At 38.2% G+C, this 24,184-nt stretch overlaps 1 long non-coding RNA gene across 2 annotated transcripts in view; it reads right to left on the reverse strand.

Annotated features, from left to right (window-relative positions):
* LOC140917278 (uncharacterized) overlaps positions 1-24,184 on the reverse strand; it is an 83,027-nt gene that overhangs the window by 20,482 nt on the left and 38,361 nt on the right. The window contains exon 2 of one of the 2 annotated variants that reach the window (XR_012160770.2): positions 9,925-10,073. The exons of the other annotated variant lie outside the window; for it this stretch is intronic. This is a non-coding gene — a long non-coding RNA (uncharacterized LOC140917278). The remainder of the gene's footprint in view (positions 1-9,924; positions 10,074-24,184) is intronic. 2 annotated transcript variants of the gene reach the window in all.

Here is a 24,184-nt window from a genome sequence, read left to right on the forward strand (position 1 = left end):
TATTAATAAGTGACTAGATACATATTATTTTAAAATTTGTCAACTCATAAATAAATTATCTGGGTGATTTTCAAAATATCAATTTCACCCAGGCTTTTTAAGTCAAATTTCAGCCAAGAGTAAAGTGTCTTGTCAAAATTTTAAACCTATAAAAATAGAGGGTTTTATTTTATTTTATTAATGTTGCATGATTGTCACTGAGGACAGAATTTGGCCCCATATGTTGAGGAAGGATTAGGTCTTCCATGGTTCTGGCTTCAATTAAAGCATCATTATTTAGCTGTACATCATGTTTATGAAGAAAAAACATGAAAGAAAGAGACTATGTTCTGAACATTAGGAAATAGAGGCAAATAGAAAGGTTAAAGAAATCTATTTCATAAAATGGCATACAAGCATGTGGAATATGTTACCAAAGACAAGAGAGGTAACTTAGAACATATGTTTATGAATCAGTATGTTCAAAAGAGAACAAGATGAGTTTTCTAGACAAAGAGAGAATAGAGTGTGAGGAATGCAGGAAATTAGAGATGGAAAAAACCCAAAAAGGTCAGTTTTATGAATTGATTAGTAGCTTTTTAACAGAGCAGGGCTGTGAGCAGGTGGAGATCCCACCCTGCTCTGAACAGTATATACATCAGCCAGCATGTAGTCCAAACTTACCTTGTTCCTGAGGTTTTGCTTTATTGGTAGTTGAAACAACAATAGCACAATACAAAATTCCTTTACTGTTCCTAGTGTTTCCCTGTCGAGATATCTATCCCATGTCCTAGGTACCCCTGCCCAGAAGGATGTTCCCATCTCCTTGATATCTTGCAGGAATGACCAACCAACCCCCAGTCAATAAGGAGATTTTACTCAACGAGCTTTATGGAGAGCCTAAGAGCTGCTAACAGGGTGGATCAATGGAAGAACCCTGACTTCCTGTTCCATTCCCCACCAAGCCAATACTAAGACATTGTTTTTTGTGTTTCCCTGTCCCTGTACAATCCATCCAGGACACCATTTCAAAGACTCTTATCATTGCCAGAGGCTCCACTTTCCTGCTGCCAAAGGCATTTCCTTTCTGTGCCACAAGCAAGTCTCACGATTTTGAGTGCTCCTAGACTAGAAGAGGGACTTAAAGTGTTCAGAGGCCATCCCCAAGACAATTGGCCAGGGTAAAGATCATAAACCCCCATGACAGGGGGATTACAGCCAAAGGATACGACTGGAAAACCTCCATCAACAATAATGACCTGAAAAAATGTTGCCACTCAAAGGAGATCACTTCTGACCAAACCCTCCACATTAATGTCAGGCTCCCTGCTAGCTGCCTGGGCTTAGTACACATCTGGGAGTTCTGGAGCTCATGGCCCTCTCCAGATACACAGATTTTTTCTTCATGCCCCTGTTAATGGCAAGCAAAAACAGGTGCAGGGAGAGGCTCAGTGTTCCTCTATGTTCTGTGTCCTTTAGGTCCTTCTTTGGAGTTTCTACATCCTTTAATTTTTCTCCACAATATTCCTTCTGACTCACTATCCATTGTAGAATACATATGTGGCCATTGTGGTGTTTCTGGCAATTCCACTTCCAGATACTACTCTGTTTGGTGTGCACCCTTGATCACTTTGGCCTATTTAATACCTTATTATGTGAACTACATTTACTAAAAATTATCACATTTATATAAACCAGACTTTTCTTAAAAAGAAAAGGAGTACTTGTGGCACCTTAGAGACTAACAAATTTATCTGAGCATAAGCTTTCGTGAGCTACATCCGATGAAGTGAGCTGTAGCTCATGAAAGCTTATGCTCAAATAAATTTGCTAGTCTCTAAGGTGCCACAAGTCCTCCTTTTCTTTTTGCGGATACAGACTAACACGGCTGCTACTCTGAGACTTTTCTTTGTCATTCCAAATGTTGTCCATAAATCAGAAACTGCCATTTTGCTTTCTAAACATGGAAATCTGCTTAAAGCAAATTCATGAAAATTTATGATTTTCCCTCACTCTGGAAATTTGATCATTTGCTTTGTAAAAGGAGTTTTATTCATCAGAGGCACAAATAGCAACATTTCATCCTGGATCAAAAATACTGAAGAAAATACCAGTTTTCACATATGACCACTCATAATTCATAGAAGTATACTTACATACATCAGCCAACTTCTGAGTAAGTATGCACTGTCCTTTATTCAGCTGGTGATGCAACACTGCCTATTAATGTGTAACTCTGAAGTACCACTCTCAGAGCATTACTGAGTACTGAGAATCCTGCAGGGTTGAGAAGGAATGACTGTTGTTCTGCCCATTCCCACCCCAGGCTTGGCCTCTTTTTTTCACTCAGGCTAATCCCTGCAGAGGGGCTTCTACACAGATGGGTGAAAAGGAGCATGCCATAAAGTCACACTCCCCATTCCACGATCCCTTTGCTAGCTCATTGCTTTTTGCTCTCCTGTATTTACCTGTGCAGAGGGAAGCAGTAAACCCCAGAATTATGTCCCTGCTATTGCAGCTGTTTAACTGTTCACTAGTGTTGTTGTTCAGTGGGAAACATACTTGATACATTTACCTACATTTGCTGCATTCCTTTAATTGTGTATTGTACCCTATGTATTAACAGTGCCTTTATACCTCTGTTTTGCTTTAGGAACTGTAAGATGGTATATGAGTGTGACTTTTCTTTCAGTGCTATTTCCTGTGTTGTTAAGTGACAGCAGATGGTCTCCCTGAAGTGATATGAGACCTGGCCATGGTCCTACTTGCAGGGGTCACAGCAGTCAGCTGTTCCCTGCATCAGAACGGTTTCTATCTGGGGAATTTACGGAAGATCAGGAATTAGATTTTCCAAAAAGCAGTCATATCATCTTCCCATCCCAACCGCTGCCAGAATCCACTAGCTATACAGGACCACCAGCTATACAGTATCACTGGCTATGCAGAACCACCACTCTGTCTGCTCCAGACAACCATGATGAGGGGACTCAGGGCTATTTAATGCCTTCTCACCCCCAGCACACTACTTTCATTACATTATGTTATTAAGAGTGTATGGTTTCCATTCTGGGGAGTTATTTTACTTTGTGCACATGTCCATTGTGGGTCACTTATGCACTAATTGCTCTCTATTATCTGTGAGGTGTTACTGCAGAGGTATGAATATAAGGTTTTTTATTTTATGTCTCTCTGCAATGCACTCTTTTTTCTCCAAGTTTCTCATTAAATATTTTCTACATTACCAGTCCTTAAAAACCCTATGATATTTAAGCCACTGCTTTTACATAGTACACACATTCATTCCCTGGATTGTGTCCATTCTTTTATAAAATACAGCACTAAACATAGAAGTCCCTCGCTGTATTTGGTTTCTAGCATCCTCATCATAGGCACTGTGTTCACACAAGCTGCTTTCATCTACAATTTCCTTCCAGATAATCCTGGTTTTACAGGTTCATCTCGGCTGCCTCAAGTTTATATATTCCAGTTTGCATGGCACTGCTATACCATATTCACCACGTAAGGAATATTTCATTGATCGTAATGAGGTAATATAATAATGTAACACCTGATTTATCTAGGAACCTGAAATGCATTATCAGGATGCTAAAGGTCCTCCCTTTAATTGATCAGATGAACTTGAGGATACTGTCATCAAGCCTTATAAGAGTTTGGGTTCATGCTCCTGGAGTCACTATGCAGGGTCTCAAAGGAAAGCTGTTGTCCCATTGATTATGATAGGATTAACTACATATGTATGTGTTCCATTGTGTTAGTTCTAAGAAACATTTGGAACTGGTAATATACATCTGCAGACACTTACCCAGTAGCCAACCTTTCTAGATCTTCTCAGTTTCAAAGAGATTTTTCCAGACCTGATTGTTTGAGTTACAGGGTCATGACAATACTCAGTGATGAGATACTACAGTGACAGAAGTGACAGGCACATGACAGAAGTAAATTAGAGAACTAGATTAGTCAGAAGGCCCTAAATAGTGGGTGGCTGCATCTGTGATTGTGCATCCCATCAATGCTGCTATCATGTTCATGGAATAGGTAGATTTCTGGACCTGTAAATAGTCTGATTTTCTGGTTTGGTGCCTCAGGGTGTGTGTGTGTGTGCATATGAAAAAGAGAGAGTGAGTGAGTGATACAGAATGATAGGTGTCACAAAACTTTCCCATGATTTGTTGTTGGTGCTGGCATTTCCTTGTAAATGTAATATACTGACTAGCTCTCCAGAAAGAAGAATTAAGATAGTGATCAATACATATCAGTACTGCTGATCAGTTAGAGAGACAGCTAGCTAACTGGCTAATATCATTGATGTCTTCAACTGTTCTCTGGAAGGATCTTGTGACAACACTTGCGAGGCAATAGTGATTTTGACTATGCTTCTCGATGGGGTAGATAAAAAATTAACTCAATACCTTTTCAAATGTTTTCTTCTTTGTAGATTGATCATGAAACTTCAAATTAAAGCTATGTTGTTTAGAAGTGATTGGTCAGATAAGTTGCCTGGTAATTGGCTCTGATCTCTGACTGAATTGAACCCACACACACATCTACCCCAATAACACTAAAATCCCTCATTATGTTCTGGCAGTCTTTAATTCCTGCTGATCAGCTCAGCAGAGACTATAGGGATAGATGAAGTCTTTCTACCACTCTCTATCTTGTACCAGCTTCACAGCTTTATTCATATTTAAACCTTATTGTTCTCCACCGTTCTTCACCAAGTCTATCCAAACAATCCTGAGTCTTCCTCTATTTCTACTTCATTGCAATCCGGTATGTATCGCTATGAATGGTATCCTTGATGGCTCCATTCTTGACATGTGTCCAAACCACCACAGTTGTCTTTCTTAAATCTTCTGTAACATCATTATTTCTTGTGCTATTTTCTTATCACTTCAGTTTTTTTTATTTTCTGCAGTCTTGAAACTCTTAGGATTCCCATCAGCTGGTTAATTTCTGCAGTCAATATCTTTCATTCACTGGCTTTTTCTCATACTCCAGTATTCTGACCCATACAGCAGTATTGGTGTGACAGTTGTCCCATATACATTGATTTTTGTTTTTATTGAAAATATCTTTAGCGTTTCAGATCTTGCAGCATTTTCTATATGCAGCAGTGGCTAGTCCAATTCTTCTTTTTTATTTATCTTCCCTATTCCCATTCTTTGATAGTAGTCCTCCAAGGAAAACACATTTTTCTGCTTGTTCTGGTTCTTTATATGCAACTTTGATCTTTATCTCTTCTTTTTCTCTTCAAATTGCCATATTTTTGTCTTCTCTGTGATAATCTTCCATCTGAATTTTCTCCTTTCCCAGTCTACCTTGTCAGTTATTTTCTGCAAAACCTCCTTGGTCAATGCTATGAGGTCAATATTGTCTGCAAATCTAATGTATTCACTGTCCTAGTCTAAGAGTTGAGTACAATAGGTTAACCAAAGAGATAAAACATAAAGAAAAGAGACAGAAACAACTGGATAAATGAAGAATGTAAAAAAGCTGAAGAATATGTAAAGAGTAATGTGACATGGGATTGTATTGCAAGATAAAAGAATGAAGTGTAAACAAGCAAAGAATAAGCAATGGGACGAATATTATGAAGAGCTGTTCAATGTGCAGAACACAGGAGATGAAATGGTCCTGAAAAAGCTTCCGAGTACAAATCAAGGAGAGCAGATGCCAGAACTCTTAAAAGAAAAAATAGAGATCTCAATAGAAAGTTTGAAAAAGGGAAAGGCACTGGGGAGAGACAACATAACTGCAGAGCTGCTGCATGAAGGCAAGGGACACTTGGTAAAGGCGATGTACAAGCTATTCAATAACATTTACAAACAAAAGCAAGTACTGAATAAAAAAACAATCTATGAAAGAGGAGATGAGAGAGAGTGGAATCAGCTTATTGAGTGTGTCAGGAAAAGCATTCATGAAGATGGAGGAGAATGAAGAGGTCTGTGGAAGTGGCACTTGCAGAGGAACAGGCTGGATTTAGACAGGACATAGTACAATAAATCAGGTATTTGTGATAAGACAGATATCAGAGAAGTATATTTAACACAACCAAACCTGCTACAATAATTTTATAGGCTTCAAACAGGCTTTTGATAGCATCGGACAGAAAGAGTTATGGGAAATTTTGAGAATGTGTGACATCCCCAAGAAACTGATCAAGCTGATACAAAACATCTATAGCAAGTCGATGAATGTGGTAAGAAGTTGATGGGATGGTTCTGGATGCTCCCAGGGGTGAGACAAGGATACATACTATTACCAGATTTGTTCAACTTGGTACTGCAAGCAGTAATGGCTGTACATGAAGAGGTGAAATGGAAGGGGTCATGTTACGTTCTGGCAATAATAATGCCGAATCAACTTGTGCTTGCAGATTAAAGCCGCGTTTTTTCATGAATACCTTTACATGCCTCTTTGAAATTTGCTTTCTGAAGACATTTGTGCCAATAAAACTCAATAGCTTGATTATTCACATAATGTAAATGCAGATGGGGAGTGAGCATTGTTGAAGTAAATTCATCTAAAAAAGGTGAACACATACTTGTGAGAAATATTGTTCAATATTCACATGACTCTTCCCCATCTGTTCCACAGTCCATGGAACACAGTGTCTACTTCCAGCTGTGGATGGGCAAAAGTTCAGATAAAAAATGAAGAGAATGAACCTTTTCCGGTTCAAAAAATATAGTGAATTTGTTTTGTTTGTTTTAATGTTATATTTATTTTGGTTTTGGTTATTTTTGTGTATATGTTTAGTTTCAGTTGGGTCTGGAAGCAGACATACTCCATGAAATGCTGTTTTTGTAATATTTCTGTCCAAGCTCAAGCCATGAGGTTGATTGAAACTTGAGAGAAAGTGTTTTCATGATACTTCAAGTAATATTTCCACCCAAGTTTACTCTGCAGCTCTTCATTTCCGGAAAGGCAGATCAGTGGTTGTTCTTGGAGACGGGTTGTTAAAAATTTCTTTCTAACTTGTGGCTTGACTAATTAATTAGTCTGCAAGACCAAACAAAGCAGTTATTTCTTCAACAATATACACAGGACTAAAAAAAAAGAGAGACAGAGAGATCACCGTTTGTCAAACCATTTGCTTAAGACTTCAGCAACAGGTAGTGCAGTAAAAATCACCAAATTTCCCCAAAACACCATTGTTACTCTGTGTTTGTATGTTTTGGAGTGGACAGAGAAACTATGTAAATCTTGAGTAGCTTGTTTGACTTGTGTGCAATTACTCTTGATTTACTTTAGTACTACTAAAACAACAAAGAGTCCCGTGGCACCTTAAAGACGAACAGATTTATTTGGGCATCAGCTTTCAGTACTACTGAGATCAAAAGTTGGCCCACTGTCTCACTACACTATTTCTTTCCAACAATACCAATTAACAATATTGACATCTTATTGATTTCTCCATTAGCTATATAGAGAAATACAACTGTAGCTCTTCTGAAAGGTTTCAGTTTGCAAACACAGACAGTATTCATCATCTGACAGCGCATTTCTAACCACATGTGACAGATGTTTGTCACTTCTCTTAATGCACCACTGGAAGCAGCTCAGATATTACAGTGATGAGGGTGGTTTAAGAACTTCTAAACAATAACATAAAATATATTTGTATCAGACATATTCATTAGATACCTACAGAACTTGTTTTGTACATATCTCTAGCAAAGTTAATGCACCTTTTTTTATTTTAGCAACCAAAGCCAAGGACCAAACTTGCTGTCTGAAACTTGCAGCTGACCTCTCAAGGGCATATATTTGTAAATGTGTGTGTTTTAGTAAATCATCAGTCTCCGAGTCATCGGCATCCACAAAGTCTGATTTTTCTTACTCTAGGGGGAATAAAACACTGTAAATGTATTTTGTTCCATATTCTCAGCAGGACAAAAATTCCAATCTCCAGCCCCAGTCAGCTTCCACTGAACAAGAAGGAATAGAAAATACAGATATAGGGGAGGCAGAGGAAGAAGGGTGGGCTTGTTCTCTTGTAAAAATTTGTCACTGAAGGACTGATCCTAAATCACCAAGGCATGAAACAAAGTCTGGGATGAAAGTAGCAGTTAAGAAACGTACATGGTTAATAGATAAATAAAGACACCCTCCCAAATCTCTTCCTGACAACACGACAGTTGTGTATTTCATTTTTCGATGCATTCTATTCCAAGACATTTCTGTAGTTTCCCAGAAATTAGAGATAAGGCCAAGCTATACAGGTCAGATCTGAATGCAAACTTCTATGAAATCTGGGGATATTTGTACTTCCTTCAGCCCATCAGAGAGAGAGGTCAGCTGCAAGTTTCAGATTCTGAACCAATTTCTAAACCAAAGTTTGAGGGTGCTTGAATCTGGAGTTTTAGTTCATGCCCATTTCTACTAGAAATCCAGCATCAGTATTGAAAATAAAACATGTGGCATTGACATACACGTAGTGACAGTGAAGTGAGGTGGAGGTATGTAGCACCACCATTATGCTGAGGCCTATAAACAGAGCTGTACTAGAAGTAGGTGACGCCATAGTTCTGTATATACTCCACAATCCAGCAAAGCAAGAATTACACCCCACAGAAAAGGCTGGAAAATGGGTCAAAATCTCTGATATGAGGCCACAGCAGAAAAGTCACTCATCTTGATCAGGCAGTACTAATGCCAAGGCTAATATTTCCTCATTGATATGAATAAAAACTTCTTATTTTGTACTCTCAGAATCAGTCAGCTCTCTCCAAAAGAGGCACCCATAAGTTGTTTAGGGCCATTTTACCCATCATGATGATTCTTGACACATAATTTGTGTTCCCCACACAGTGCACATAAGTTGAGTGGAAATGTGGGAACTCTGGACACTATGACTATGGAGCCTTACTTTCTTCAGAAAGTATGTGTATATATATATATATATATATATATATATATATATATATATATAGTGACACACCTGCTGCTGAATGGTAGCATCGCTGGACTTGCACTATTAGAGAAAAGGGTAGGAAGAGAAGAATTCCTCTGGATTTGCATCACTCATTATTTTACCACAGTTCCATGTTAGAGGCACTGAGCATGAGCACTGTTACAAAAATGACTATTCCATCCACGTGTTACACATGATCACTCAAAAGCTTAACCAGGATAGGAAAACTCCAGTTTTCGTAGATGAGATTTTCCAGAAGAAGGCTATGTATTCCAGAAATCATCCTAACACGTAGTCTATAAACCAAAAAGTAGCAGAAATGCCTGACCTTTATTTACAGCCATACTCTAACATACAGTAAATTGGCTTCCAAAGGTTTTTTCAGCATACTGATCCCATGATGCTTCATACCAAGCATCCTTTTCTAGCATTTGCTATGGTTTGATTACAAAGAAAGACCTGCTCTAAGAAACACAAGAAGAGGGAAAGCATATATGTTACCACCGATATATAGATCAGATGACAAACAATTACATATCTTTCTCCTGTTGGGTTAATACTGAGCCTAAAAAAAGGGGTTTCTTATTTCTTTCAGAGCTTATCAGTCTATCATTGCTACCCTACATTACAAAGCAGAAGCACCAGTATTTACATACACTTCAGATAATGGCTATGGTGCAAATGGTATACTTCCCCCTCATGCACATACACTGAGAACATTTGAAATCATCTGCAATGTCTGGTTAGTGCTTGGATCACCTCAAAGCCTATTTCAGAGTCACCTTCTTTGTTGAAAACCATAATGGTCATATAACAAAAGAGATTTTGGGTTTATTCATTTGAACTTTGATTGTGACATTTCTTTGCACATGAGAGGCAGGTTCTGATCATGTTAATGGTGATGTGTAAAGGCTGAACCTACTTCAACCACTTGACAAAGTCTTGTGACTCCTTCACCCAAGCCCATCACATGCTTAGAGAGTACTAAAAATTGAATATGTCATTACCTTGCAATTCCCTTGTTGCGTCACTGGCTATTGTTCTCCATTTAACCTAATAGCCCATAAAAGAGCACCTCTATCTGACTCTGATTTTCCTTCTGATTGCCACCAAGAAAGTCTGTTCTGTAAAAGAAGTGTCAGGCCAACTCATCCAACTGAAAAATAAATGGGAGATAATGAGAGACAACTCATAATCCAGCCAGGATCAGTCTTATATCATATTATCTGCTTTCCTGATGGACAAATGGATGGTAGGAACAGATAAAAGTAATGGCTTTATGTTAGCTGTACTGTCAGATTCTTATTTAAGAGAGAGACATTTTCTCCTGACTTCCTCAAAATCACAAAAGGAGGAGTATAGTCAATTTTTTATAGATGAAGTTGATGCACTGATACTTAGAACAGACTTCTGTTTCCCTCTCTAGTCATTCTCCCATAAAGACAGGAGCCCGTGTATCAGTTTCATGATAGTTTATTTCTAAAGAAATGTAACTGAGTGTTAAAGGAGTTTTACTGCGTCTTAACTGGGTTGTTTGTAGCTGGCTGGTCCCAGGATCTTAGAGGGACAAGGTAGGTGAAATAATATATTTTATTGCACCACTGTCTGTTTTTGAAAGAGACAAGCTCCATATAAGCTCAAAAGCTTGTCTCTTCCATCAACAGAAGTTGGTCCAATAAAAGATATTACCTCTCCTCATCTCTTAATGGGGTCACACTCTGGGCTTGATCCTCACTTAAAAATGGATCACATCAGTGTAAGAGAGTGGAGAGTCAGGCCCTCTGGGTGAAATCCTGGCTCCGTTGAAGTCAATGAGAGTTTTGTCCCTGATTACAAAGGGGTCAGGATTTCACCCTCTGAATGTAAGATAACATAAGTGACATGTTGAGGGTGCTGGAAGAAAGTATAAGTTCCACCAGCTCCATGCAATCACCTCTGCATTTAACTCCTAAAATCACTATGTCACCAACAGTGTGCGTCCCCATGCAATATTACTTGGGAATCTGGTGCTTTCCAGTTGCATAGAGCTGTGGACTGTTTGGAAAAACTGATACTTCTCCCACCCATGATATACTACAGTAATTACAGCACTGATTTGGGGGCCATGGCCTCCTCTTAACTATAGGAGTCCCTAGATTAATTGGATCAAACAATGATGCCCACATAGTTTGTGCAGTAAACAGTGGCAACTATAATTGATCAAGGGTGTGGTGATACTTGAATGCTTTGAGCTGTGTGTAACTTGCTTGTCACTAACTTACTCAGAATATTAAAACAGTGGGGAACATCCTACTTCCACTCCATGCAGATACACATAAATAGAAGAATGTTCTCATCAACAAAAGCAAATCAACTCAAAACCTCATCCTTCTCCATTTCTCAGTCAGGAAACAACCAACTTTCATTTTCTTGTCACCACCCTCCATTTGTTTTCTTTCCCCATGTTTGTATGCTGTACTTTGTGAATAATTTTGATCCTTAATATTATTCCAGTCTATGCCGATATAGTTTAGATAAACTCCCAATCAGGTGAGTTTATCCTATTATAGTGTCACCTTTTGGTGGTATCTCCAAACATGCGCAAGTTCTGTTTTCGTACATCTGTACTTAAAAACCTGAAGTGGGTGTCTTCTAACCTGAGATCTTTCCTTTGGAGTTTTGCTGAATTAATTTCAAGTGCAGTCATTATAGTGTAGAAGGAGAGCACATCTCTCTAATCAATATCAAGATTGAACTGTTTTACTCAGCAGTCTGTCTTTGCATTTGGGCAGAAAAATGTGGACATACTCCTCCTACACAATACCTACGCATGCCATGCTGGGGTGCTGACAGATGGACATTCTGTATTTACCAACTCCCCCCATGGTTTCTTTGCTGTTGGATGTGACATTCTTCAGATGTCTGTTTTATGAATGTCAAAGACCACATGGCTATTATGCAACGAGTGGAATTGTTAAAACCAAGTCTTGGCCTCACTCCCTACTTTAGTCTTTTTTTTCCCCAAGTCCTATTATCAAAACCAGAGTAGATCCTCCCAAAAATGAACATTCACTGACAAGGTGGCATCTTTTAATTTCAACAATACATAAGGCAAGCAGTTTACTTTTTGTTCTGTTCCATATTTAATATAATCACCTGATCTAGTTTCTAGCATTACTGCCACAAACATCTAACTGAACAGTATACGGTTTTCCTTGATTTATCAAAATAATGAGTTAGTTTTATTGTAAGTGATTAAATGTGTTTTACTTTTTAAAGCACAAGAACTCAAAAGAAAAGCATTGTTACAATCTGAAAATAACTAGAAAGATAAGTTCATTAACTTCCCTACACTTGTGCATCATAAAAACCTTGTTAAAAATTACTCCCTAGCCTGTTGTATTAGCTTCTTTATGAGGTAATTTCTCCATACAGTAATAAGATTTTTCTTTTACTCTCCAGTGCATATTAAACCCACTAATCTTCTTTTATAAACTACAGTTTCAGCCACTTTCTCAATTTACTCACTTTAAAGATATCCTCCTATTAATATTAAAGGTAGCAAATGCAGATATGAACTTCGCAAAACATTCTTTCAGATTTATGGTACAATCTTTTAACAGTGTATTGCAATAGCACAAAGGGGACAAAGCAGTAAATGTCAAGTATGTCTCATGACAAACCAAACAATGTTAGTCCCCACAGAATTATTTTCCCATCCTGTTCATTATGCGAATGAACTGTGGGCATATTTTCTCCTCTTAGCACATAAATACAGATTCCAAACATTCAGTTCATTGAGAGAGATAAAATAAGATCTCCTACAGAATCTGCACAGATGTGAATAGGATACAGACTAAGGGTCTGTTTCATCACTGCTTCACTTCAATTTTACAACAGTGGAACTCCACTGCTCCCAGTAACATTGGAATAGTGCAGGGGTGAAAAAGGTCCTAAGGGCCTGATTCTGTTTCCATTTAAGTCTATGACAAAACTTCCATCGACTTTAATGGGAGCAGAATCATCAAATATATGCTAGGGAGAAAAGTACCTGGCCGATGTCTCTACCTCTGTAGCTATAAATTACCCTTTGCTTTGTTTCAGTTGTAAAATAAGACAGTCACAAAAAAGCATGTAATAATAATAATGAATTAACATTATGAGGAGATTATTTATTATTATTATTTATACTGTGGTAGTACCTAAGGCCCCCCCCATCATGGACCAGTATCCCATTCTGTTAGGTGCTGTACAACACTGAACAAAAGGACAGTCCCTACTCTGAAAAGCTTAAGAATCAAAGATTAGGCCCTTAAGAGAAGCCAGTTTACAAACAATGCCATTTTCAAAAAAGTATTCTTTTCTGAAAAAGTCCCAAGTTCCAGAGATATCAGTATCATTTACATAAAATATCGGGCCTGGGTCACATTGGACATGCCAGAGAGTCTGTGATTTTCATAGGTATGACACATCAGCACAGGCCTTCACAACATGTGAGGACAATCAACGATGCAACCTTGTGCAATTTAACTTAGTAAAATATTTGATTATGGGAAGAAGCTTTCAAACCAGGCAAGGAATGCATTCTTCCTTAATTCTTCCTGTATAATCAAAGCTCATTAGAATGCAGAGAAACATGGACAGTCTCTCCACTCTTAAAGGGCATGCTGAGTGCTCGCTCTGCAGCTAGGGCTTGGTCCTACAAGGTGCTGCTGAGCACATGGCACACATTGAAGTCAGCAGAAGTTGTGGGTGTTCAGCACTTTGCAGGGGTTGAGGTCCTAGCCAGCTCTGCTGCTTGATATGAAGGAGGCAGAGCCATAGCCCAATCTCTTCCCGTGTTCTCAGGGGTAGCACTGCTAGCCTGCACTATATTTTAACTCAGATAAGACCAGGTACTACAGTTGTGACCAGCCTTGGTGTGGGGGGCTCATAGTGGAGCAGGATCTCTGTGTCCTGCCCACTTCATGCACTTATATGCAACCTGTAGGAAGTTAGAAACAGATTATATTTGGCCCTACCTGGGTATACAAGTGGAGGGGAGTGCAGAAAGAGAGGTATTCATGGCAAGGGCAGTATTTTGTTACGCGCACTTGTAAATATAAATACAACACTATAATTTAATGCTGTTCCTGCAAATTTGAGATCATAACATCATAGAGATGCAGGCCTTTAATGCGTACAGAATAAATGCTTTTAATTTTTAGTCAGTAATCACACATAGCTAGAACCTCTGTGCTCACTGTTAAGTGTCAAAATGATAGAGACCACCAAAGCATTAGACTACAATAGAATGAGGTTACAGTTAGACTATTTCTAGGTTAATAAACTGACTTCCAGCGGGTGAGTGTCTGTATACACGACATTTCTAGTACTTTGAGCGGAAAGACTAGATCTCTGAACCTTACAATCCCCAGAAGTTCTACTGCTGTGAATGAATTCTTCCTAGAGTTACATGAAGCAGAAAGTAAATGGATTACTCTGCTACGTATGTCCTGGAAATTTTTCTAGGGCAGTACTCACATACATGGCGTCATCACAACAAAGCTACTAAGAAAACAGAAGGGTATTTTGTATTTTGTAGACACAGTTTTGTGTACTTAGAGCTACTGGGGACATTTCTGTATTATGCTTTATTTCTAACCCTTGGTTTTTATACATACCTCAGTCATTTGTTTGTGAAATCAGTGTTGAGTTGTTACATTGAAACATATGTAACAGACTACAAGAAGACTCTTGCAATTTGATACCTTATGGCTGAAATATTGGAAAAAAAAATGTGGCCTGTTGAAAAGCATTGCTTAAGGGTATCCTGGAGGGCTGGAGGCAGCTAGCTTGTTATATGAACATGCAAGTGCTTGCAGAAAAATTCAATGGATATGTTTGCTGTTTGATATTTTTGTGGGTAATTATTGCCTAGCTTTAATTGAAAATAGTGTGCAATTTCAGATACATACTGAGCACAACCAGATATTGGTAAAATAGAACCATAGAAATGCAGGGCTGGAAGAGACCTCAGGAAGTCATCAAGTCCAGCTCCCTGAGGTGGGAACAAGTAAATACAGACTATCCCTGACAAGTGGATGTCCAACCTGTTCTTATAAATCTCTAATGATGGGGATTCCACAACCTCCCTGAGAAGCCTATTCCAGAGCTTGACTATCCTTACAGTTACAAAGTTTTTCCTAATATCTAGCCTAAATTGCCCTTGTTGCGGATTAATCCCATTACTTCTTGTCTTACCTTCAGTGGGCATGGACAATTGATCACCATCCTCTCTATAACAGCTCTTAACATATCTGAAGACTGTTATGAGGTCCTCCCTCAGTCTTCTTTTCTCAAAACGAAACATGCTTATTTTTTAAACATTTCTAAACCTTTTATCATATTTGTTGCTCTCCTCTGGACTCTATCCTATTTGTCCATATCTTACCTAAAGCAGAGCACCCAGAATTGGACACAGTATTCCAGCTGAGACCTCACCAGGGCTGAGTACAGTGGAACAATTACTTCCTTTGTCTTACTGGACTCAGGACTAGCCCCGTGGGACCCCACTAGATATGCCCTCCCAGTTTCACTGCTAACCACTGATAACTACTCTTTGAATATGGTCATTTCCACCAGTTGTACACCCACTATATAGGAATTTCATCTAGACCGCATTTCCCTAGTTTGCTTATGAGGATGTCATGTGGGACTGTGTCAAAAGCCCTACTAAAATCAACATATATCACATCTACTTCTTCTCTCCATCCCCCTAGGCCAATATCCCTGTCAAAAAAGGAAATTAGATTGGCTTGGCATGATTTGTTTTTGACAAATTCATGCTGGTTATTCCTTATAACTCTATTTTCCTCCAAGTGCTTACAAACCGAGTGTTTAATAATTTGTTCCAGTATCTTTCCAGGTATTGAAGTTAGGCTGACTGGTCTATAATTCCCCAGGTCCTTTTTGTTCCCCTTTTTAAAATAAATACTATATTTGTCCTTCTGTAGTCCTCTGGGACCTCACCCTTCCTCTTTAGCACCTACAATTTCAGATCATCCATTGCACACAACCAGGTGTGAGTTATATAGCATCTGACAGATCTCTAATTTCCACTGGTTAGCATGTATGGAACTATACAGTAAACAGAAGTCTTGGGAGAACTTGGAAAAGATTTAAATTCCAGAAAATCTTAAGAACTTTGTTTGTATTAAATTATTTGTTACCCTCTCTGCTCCAGTAAAAATGCTTAGAATCCAATTCACCTTCAGTCTCATAAGTAAATTTCTCTCTTATGGTATGAAAAAAATCAAAATGATCTAGAACTGAAATCCCCATGCTGCCAAAAGAAATCCCCCAAATACCTTTGATTATGGTCAATACTGGGAGATAGAAAAGGGTTTTTGAGGGGGTGGGGGAGGGGTTAGCACGCCTAAGAATACTGCTTTTCACTAGCAATGCTTCTTAAGATAAGCCCTAGTAACGGTGTTATTGCCAGTAATACCACTGAGACTCAAATGTCTGGAAATGCAAATAGTCATTATTTAAATTTAAAGTTTTGGTAGCAAGCAATGTACACAAACTACTCACTTGTTTCGAATGTTTGAAGGTATTTTAAGACTGCCAAAGGATTTTGAGCCATCTAGCACACAGAAAATACTCAACTAAAAAGGACACACTTTATATCTCAAGTTGTGTGTAACTATCGACCCAAAATACATTACTTTATGATCCTGAAGGAACATCTGTGAGCATAATGTAGTGTACATGGTTTGCTCAATTTTTGAGCATGCTCAGGAAAATTTGGATCCAGCATTCCATAAAGGAGATTTGGGGTACATTTTTCAAAAGTACCTAAGTCCCATTTTCAAAAGCATCTAAGTGGCTTAGGAGCCTAAGTGCCTACATCAACGTTGGAAACTGGACTTAGGTGCTTTGGAAAAAATTACCATTGGTCTGGGCAAAGTTCTTTATTCAGTATGATCTCTCACAAGAGCAGAGTTTAAGAAAGAGAATAATGCTGCTTAATTTGCACCTTTTCAAGTCCACATATAGAGCTGAAGCAGATATTATTGTCAGCACAAAGTCCTTCAGGGGATTCTAGATACCTTCTGAATGTTCAGTTGATTAAAGAAATACAAGAAGTATGCCTGTTGATATTCAGACATGTGAAACTTCAAGAAGAGGCACTGTATTGTTACAATAAGTCAAAGAAATTCAGCATCATAAAAAAATGAAGCCAGAACATATCCATAATACACATCTGATCCATTCAGAGGTTGAGAGCCTACTCTCTGCTACCACAAGTGATCATTTATGCCTGTGCAAAATAACTAAGTTAAATTTCTGTTTTGGTGTCACATAGATGAATCTTCAAAATTTGCTGGTGCAATTAAGATGGAATTGAAAATTTGGACTTTTATTAAATGGGTTTAAATGTGGCCCTTTCTGTTCGAATAGATTTAACTTAAGTTAACTATGTCCTTCTACCAGCCCTTGTAAAAATTTTCTTATACTACATAAGGAAAAGGTCAGAAACTGATTACAGAAGACCAGATGCAGATGTTATAAGAAGCACTGTCTACTGTATGTAATACATAGGAATGCTGCAACTAGGCGGTAGCCTCTAGGAAAAGTAATAAGTATAGAAGAATGAAGTTAAAATTACATTCTATCTCCATTAACATTTTGTTTCTTCAGGCTTTGTTGAGAATACAGAATTTTTACAAATTACTCTAACAGATCAACAATGTGTCTCAGTGACCTGTAAGAAGTTAGCTGAGTTACATTAATGTGTGATGATCCTTCTTGACCTAAAACACAGATGTTACCCTTTTTCATACATTTAATGTCCTATAGCAACCTTTTCTAAAGGACCAAACAGTTCCAAACAGAATATTTGTACCAAACCTTTTAAGGTTCATCCACATCTATTTTCTTATATATTTTTTTCAACCTGAAAGGTCATTTCACAAAAGAGATCAAAAGACAACTCTTCCAGTCCTCCTCCGCAGGTGGTCAGCAGCAGATTAACTACTAACAGAGCCCTCAAAGTATAAATCTGTATGACTTACTTGTTTTACACAGTACTATAAAATAATGTTATTATCCTGCACTGTGTTTACATAAATGAAACAATTTCCTTCTAAAGTCTGCAATGAAATATTAAAAGTGATCCCAAGACAAGCTTCCCAGATGAGCTCCCCCAAAGTCTCTGCAACAAATCATCTGTGGGGAAAATGCCTTCTTATTTCACAATTTACAATAAAATACTGAGCTACCCTGACACTGAGTGTCTAAACCTACCCAAGAAACAGGATTTGTGCTGATGAGCTCCAATGGGAGCAAAACACGTGTCTAGTGTTTGCGGCCATTTGTTCCAGGCAGATGTTTGTGCATTTAATCCCTTTAGCACTTTCTCTAAATCAGAATGTGGTCAGCATTTGCAACAAAGTAGATACAAATGTGCTTTCCATGAGTTCTTGAACCAAACTGTTTGTAATAAATAAAGCCTTATTCAGCTGTCACAGGCTACATTCACACTTAAAACAATGCAGCCACACGTGGAGGAAAAAGAACACAGAGGCTTTTTTCTAGTTAAAAATATGCTTATTTTTTCCAGTTATTCTGCAATTCACTGAATCATTTTCAAGGACCACTTTTCTCTAATTGGGCAAGAGTTTCAGTAATGCCAGCTGTTACCACCAGGACTGAATAATGTTCATATTGCCCTTTGACAGGTGAAATTCAGAGTCTTCTTAGTTGTGTTGTCCCTTTCTTTTAAGGTAGATATTAGATGAAATAGATGGGGCTCCCTTTGGGGAATTTTTTTTTTTTAATTCTGAGAATGATTTGGGAAGAAATCAGCCTCTGCACAACCATTTGGCTTCAAAGCTATAAAAATAGGATGTTCTCTCTCTGACCCGAGTATGTAGGGCAGAGAATGAAAATCTGAATCTTTTTCACATTAAAGAGACTGCATAAGAAACTGATCTGCTGCCCTACAAGGCAGAGACTGATTATCAAAATGAAGAGATAACTTTCCCATTTGTTAGCCACCTAAAATTCATCTATCAAATGAAAGCTCTGGTCTCTTCCTGCCCTAAACATTTTAAATCTGATCTTCCCATCACACTGGCCCAGTACTGGAAATGCATCTGTAATACATCAGTCAGAATATATATTATCTTAGGATCTCTGGATATTTAGATAGTCCCATCCATATCTAGAGACATTTTCTAACTTTACAACACTACCATTTCCATTAAGAGTGATCCACTATTGTAGGGTGTACCTGCCTTGCCTGATTTTAAAAGCTTTGATTTTTTTAAGGAAGTCTTTTAACCATGTAATAAATGTTTCTGAGCCATATAAGTAGTATAAGACCTCTCATTTCAGAGTGTCAACATAAAATACTCCAAGGCAAGTTGGGTAAACTTCTCAGGAGAGACAATGTTTCCAGAAGATATTCTGATAGGATTGCAGAGACTATTACATGCACATAGTTAGCTATTACAGGCTAGATTCTGGGGCTCGCAGGTCGGAGAGACTAAGGAGCGCACCTCCATCTCCCCCCACTTTGAACTGTTTGTGTAAGTTCAACCAGACATGCAGCCTCTGCAATTGAGGGACTGTAGGGCTGCTTCCAAGGTGCTACCCACAGGGAACATGTTGCCCAAAAGGCTGTGTGTGTGTAGGGACAGGGATCAGGCAAGTAGTCCCACCGAGCGAGGTACTAGTCAGCTTGAGAAAGGCTGCCAGAATTGAGCTCTGTGGCTGATGCTTCATGCTCTGGCTTGTCACATAAGGCATGCTATGAACTAAACTGCTTACCTTTAGGACCAGATTGTGCCTGTCCCTTACAGCCGGGAGGACAGAGCAAGGAGACTTCTTCCACATTGTGACCCCCCTACAATTGCAGTCCCTGGGACCCTTGCTCCTCCCATGGTAGTATATGGCACTCCAATTAGTATGATTTAAAGTGCCAAGTCTTTCTTTTAATCATGAACAGGCCACCACCCTGATTCTATTTATTCTGTGTCTCTTACTTCTAATTATCAGTAATGATCATTGGTTTGGTCCAAAACTCACTGGTTAGTGAAAAGACACTTTGTAAAGGCTTTTATATGCTTTGGATCAGGCCCTATCTTCCTTTTCATTTCTTCAATGTGGGATTGTCTCACAGACATTTGGGAACTTCCAAACATGCTATGGATAAGGGATAAAATTGTCAAACTCACCTATTGACTTTCAGTGTGCCTTCGGCTCCTAAGTTACTTTTGAAAATGGGACTTGGGCTCATACGTCACTTAGGAATTTGTGAACATTTTACTCAAGATGGATAGTTTGTTATCCACATAGTAATGTACTTATGGGCATTCATAATGCTACAAAACTTTTAGAAAGTGGTGCTCCTTTGGAATGATATTATGATACCAGCCAGGCAAGTCAGTCCTGGAAATATCATCTTTTATTTTTGTACTTCCACAGATGATATCAAAATACATTTTTGGCTCAGTCCTGCTTGCCTTATTCATGCAAATACCACCACTGAGTCTACTAGTCTGCAAGCACAAGGAGCACATCTTTAGGTATTTGCTGGCACTGTCCATTTTCATTCTTACATTTATACTATGTAGTGTTTTGAGGTCATATGCCCTCAGTTAAGCCAGTTTTCTCTGGCATAACTGAAGATGCAGAGTCTGCTGGTAATAGAAAATGTACCAAGATAGCAGTTGACAGTGGCACACATTGTTCACTTGGGAACCCTGCAAACAGGCAGTATTGCCCCAACAGTGCATAGTGCTGGCTGGGGAGGGGATATGGACATAGCAGAAAGGGATCACACTGATTAGGTGCATGTAACAGTCTAGCGGCTGAGGAGCACTGACTGCCAATAAATGTTTTCTACTTCAGAAGAGACCCTGATTCACACTGTGATGAATAACATCCATAAACTATATTTCTCTATATCTCCATATTGCACTCATTATTACATGCTTAAGTTCAGTCACAGTCATAACTATTCCCATTGAAAGGGATACGAATTTGGACAGAAAATATTCAGCCCTATCAAAGAGTTTATAGGTCTGGTTTTACAGCATTCCCCAGATCTCTGTGTATTAAATGACTAAAGAATACCTGCGTGCTTCCTCTGCAAATAACATTTGGATTAAAGTAACATTAATAACAGCTAAAAATAGCACTTTAAGACAGAAAAAAAATGAGACAAATCCTTCTATTGCAGAATGCTCAATATTCTTATCCATTTCAGCAGCATCAGAGGAGGTATTGTATCTTACAAGAGATAGATTATTTTTAGAAAATATGGGCTCAGTCCGGGAGAGATAAAGGACAGGTATATGTGGAAAAGGCTTAGACTTATTAAGGAAAATGTTTAAGATGACAAACATGAAATTCATGTCTTGTATTTTAATATTTGGAGGTTTATATACATGCACACATATACTGTATCTCCTTATGTATATGTTACCACATGACTACTTCCATATATGGAATTAGACATGTGACATTCTGATGGCCCTGTAAATAATATGAGTTATTATATGAGTTAATATGAGTTAATATGAGCCGGTTTATTCCAGCTGAGAATCTGGCTCTATTTTTCAAAAGAACTCCTTTCTAAATTTTAAGTTCTGATTTAGAACTTTCTGATAGTTCATTTCTGTTCTTGCTCCAGCTCAAAATGGCATTCCAGGGCCAAGCAAAAAATTGCATTCATGAACATGTTTACCTCAGATCACACAAGTCAATATCCTCAGCAGATATGACACAGCATAGCTCAACTTAAACTGATCGAGCTACATTGATTTACTCCAGGCAAGGATCTGGCCCACCAAAATGCTTATACTGTATTTCTATTAATAAACTGTGGGCTGTTTGACAACATTTTAAGGCTTAGAAACAATAGCCACTCAGCCACAAAAAGGAAGTTCCTCCTTAGAGATTTGCAACAGATTTTGTTCTTCTATGTCAAAATGCCATGCACCGAAAAGGAAAAAAAGAATAGTGGGAGTAAAGTATGTTGGACATGCCAATAAATTAATGATAAATTATTAAAGCGTGATTGGAAATATTGCCATTTTTCACAGCTGTCAGTTTAAGTATAAAAGCATCAGCACATTAAACTAGTTACTGCTTTTTCATAATTGAGACTTTAGCTTCTAGCTGTGCCCTGAAGCTTTTCATTAATCACTAGAACTGAAGTTCAAGCACAATGACAGCTTAGAAGGCATTAAATGGGCAAAGTATTTTCCAGGTACAGCTAGTAAAGGCCTTTTAGTCCTATAATCCTTAGCTAATTGTTTTTCAAAGTCTCTAAACAAAATCTGCTCATGGCGTCTCCTAGTGACAGAATTAGCAGCAGACTGGTTTTCTTTTTATCTTCACATGCTTTCTCTCACTGAAATCTATTGAGTGCCTATTTGTTAGCTGCATATAACAGGTGCTAAAGGACTGAGATATGTAAAACTGTAACTGATACTTAACCAAGGAAACACTGATTAGATTGCCTGGGAACCAATACTTCCTGAATACTTACTCTAATCATACCATTTCATTTTTCATAAAAGGAACAAGATGTCATGGAAGTTTTTAAACGCGGTTAGTTTCTCTTCATCTAGAAGAGAAGGAAATGGGTGTACTTTTGTTTTAAGTTAAATTGAATTTGCATACTCACTTCCATGTACTAAACAGGGTTTTCCACATTCCTACTTGAACTTTAAGACTTCCATCCTAAGCTTCTGTTCTTCCTCGTTCACCTTCTCTCCTTGCAAAGTGTTGTACATCAGGGTTTAATGGATATGCCAAAACATTCTTTCTTTTGTGTAACAAATTATCAAGTGCATTGAGATTCATCAATTATGTCATCTAATTGGATTGAGGCAGGTGCAAAATACCTCAGATGAAGTGGTCACTGGCAGAAAGGCCTAAGCGCAAGTTTTTCTATTAGAAACCAGCATGTCTCCAGACTCCTGGAATTACTTTGTACTTATTGATTAATGGCCATAATTTATTACAGTGCAGAAGATCTTGCATTGAGTTAAATGTGTGATTAATCAATTTTCCATCAAATTATGAACAGCAGAACAGTTGCCAGAAAGAAAATACCAAGTGAATTTTTCCCATGGCGTAGGAGTATAAGGTATGAGGACTTCTGTTTTAGGAGAACTAATAACTGTCTATCACTTGTTTAATATTTCCTGCCACTCTGATAAATGCCATCCCTACAAATAGACCACAGGTAGCAATGATTGAAAGACCACCAAATATGTTTTATAGCTGCCTCTCTTATGTAATGAAATATTCCTTAAATCCATCTCAAAACAATTTATTAATGCAAAATGCATTTCTGCCTTCAGCCTGAAATACATCATTGTTAAGTCAACAATATTATATTAAACTGATAACTGATATTGCAAGGGAAAAGATCCCTAGGCAACACAGAGATGAATTTGAGATTTTTGTGTACAGGAGCTCATTTTTATTTTCCATCAAACCCACGGAAAAGTGACTAATTGATGTCACTTCTAATCGGCTAGTAATGCACATCACACGTATAGCATGGGAACACTTGGGGCCCAACTGAAAAAAGAAAAAAAAGATCCCATAGCACTTTCACATCTTTTATGCCAAAGAACTGACATGCTTGCTTTCTCCAGTTAAGCTGTGAGTGCAGCAATGTTTCATATAGCCTCTTGACTCCTCAAGGCCATACTGCACCATTGTACAGTTGAGGGTTGCACTCCCTCAAACATGGGATGGTGACAGACAAGAAGGGGCAATAGAACTTATTAGAATAGTATAAAAACAGCAGAAAAAAGTGAAAAGTTTAAAAAAATGTAAAAAGAGAGGAAACACTGAAGACTAGAAGAAGGAAGTACACAGGATGTAGTTTAAATCTGTCCAGTGGCAGTCTTAATTTATGTGTCATCAAAACCCATAGAGCCAAATTCATTCAGGGTGTAACTGCTGCAGAATGACTTGTAGGGCACAAATTTTCTCCCTTTCCCTTTCCAGTCATGGAATAGAAAATGCTCCACCAAGTCATGAAGATGTTACAGTGAGGCCAAGATTTTCAAAAGAGACTGGTGATTTTGAGTACTTTAATTTGCGAGTGCCCAACCTAAGACACTTTCAATTAGCCTGATTTTCAGAGCATGGGTGCTGAGCACTTTCTGAAAATTAGGCCATTTTAAAATGATCCAGCTCACTCACTACCATCTGATGGATGTTCCCTGACCTATTTTAAATGAGTTGAGGGCCTTAACTTTTAGTGGACAG

Source organism: Lepidochelys kempii, chromosome 9, assembly GCF_965140285.1.
Source record: "Lepidochelys kempii isolate rLepKem1 chromosome 9, rLepKem1.hap1, whole genome shotgun sequence".
Taxonomy (NCBI): Eukaryota; Metazoa; Chordata; order Testudines; family Cheloniidae; genus Lepidochelys; species Lepidochelys kempii.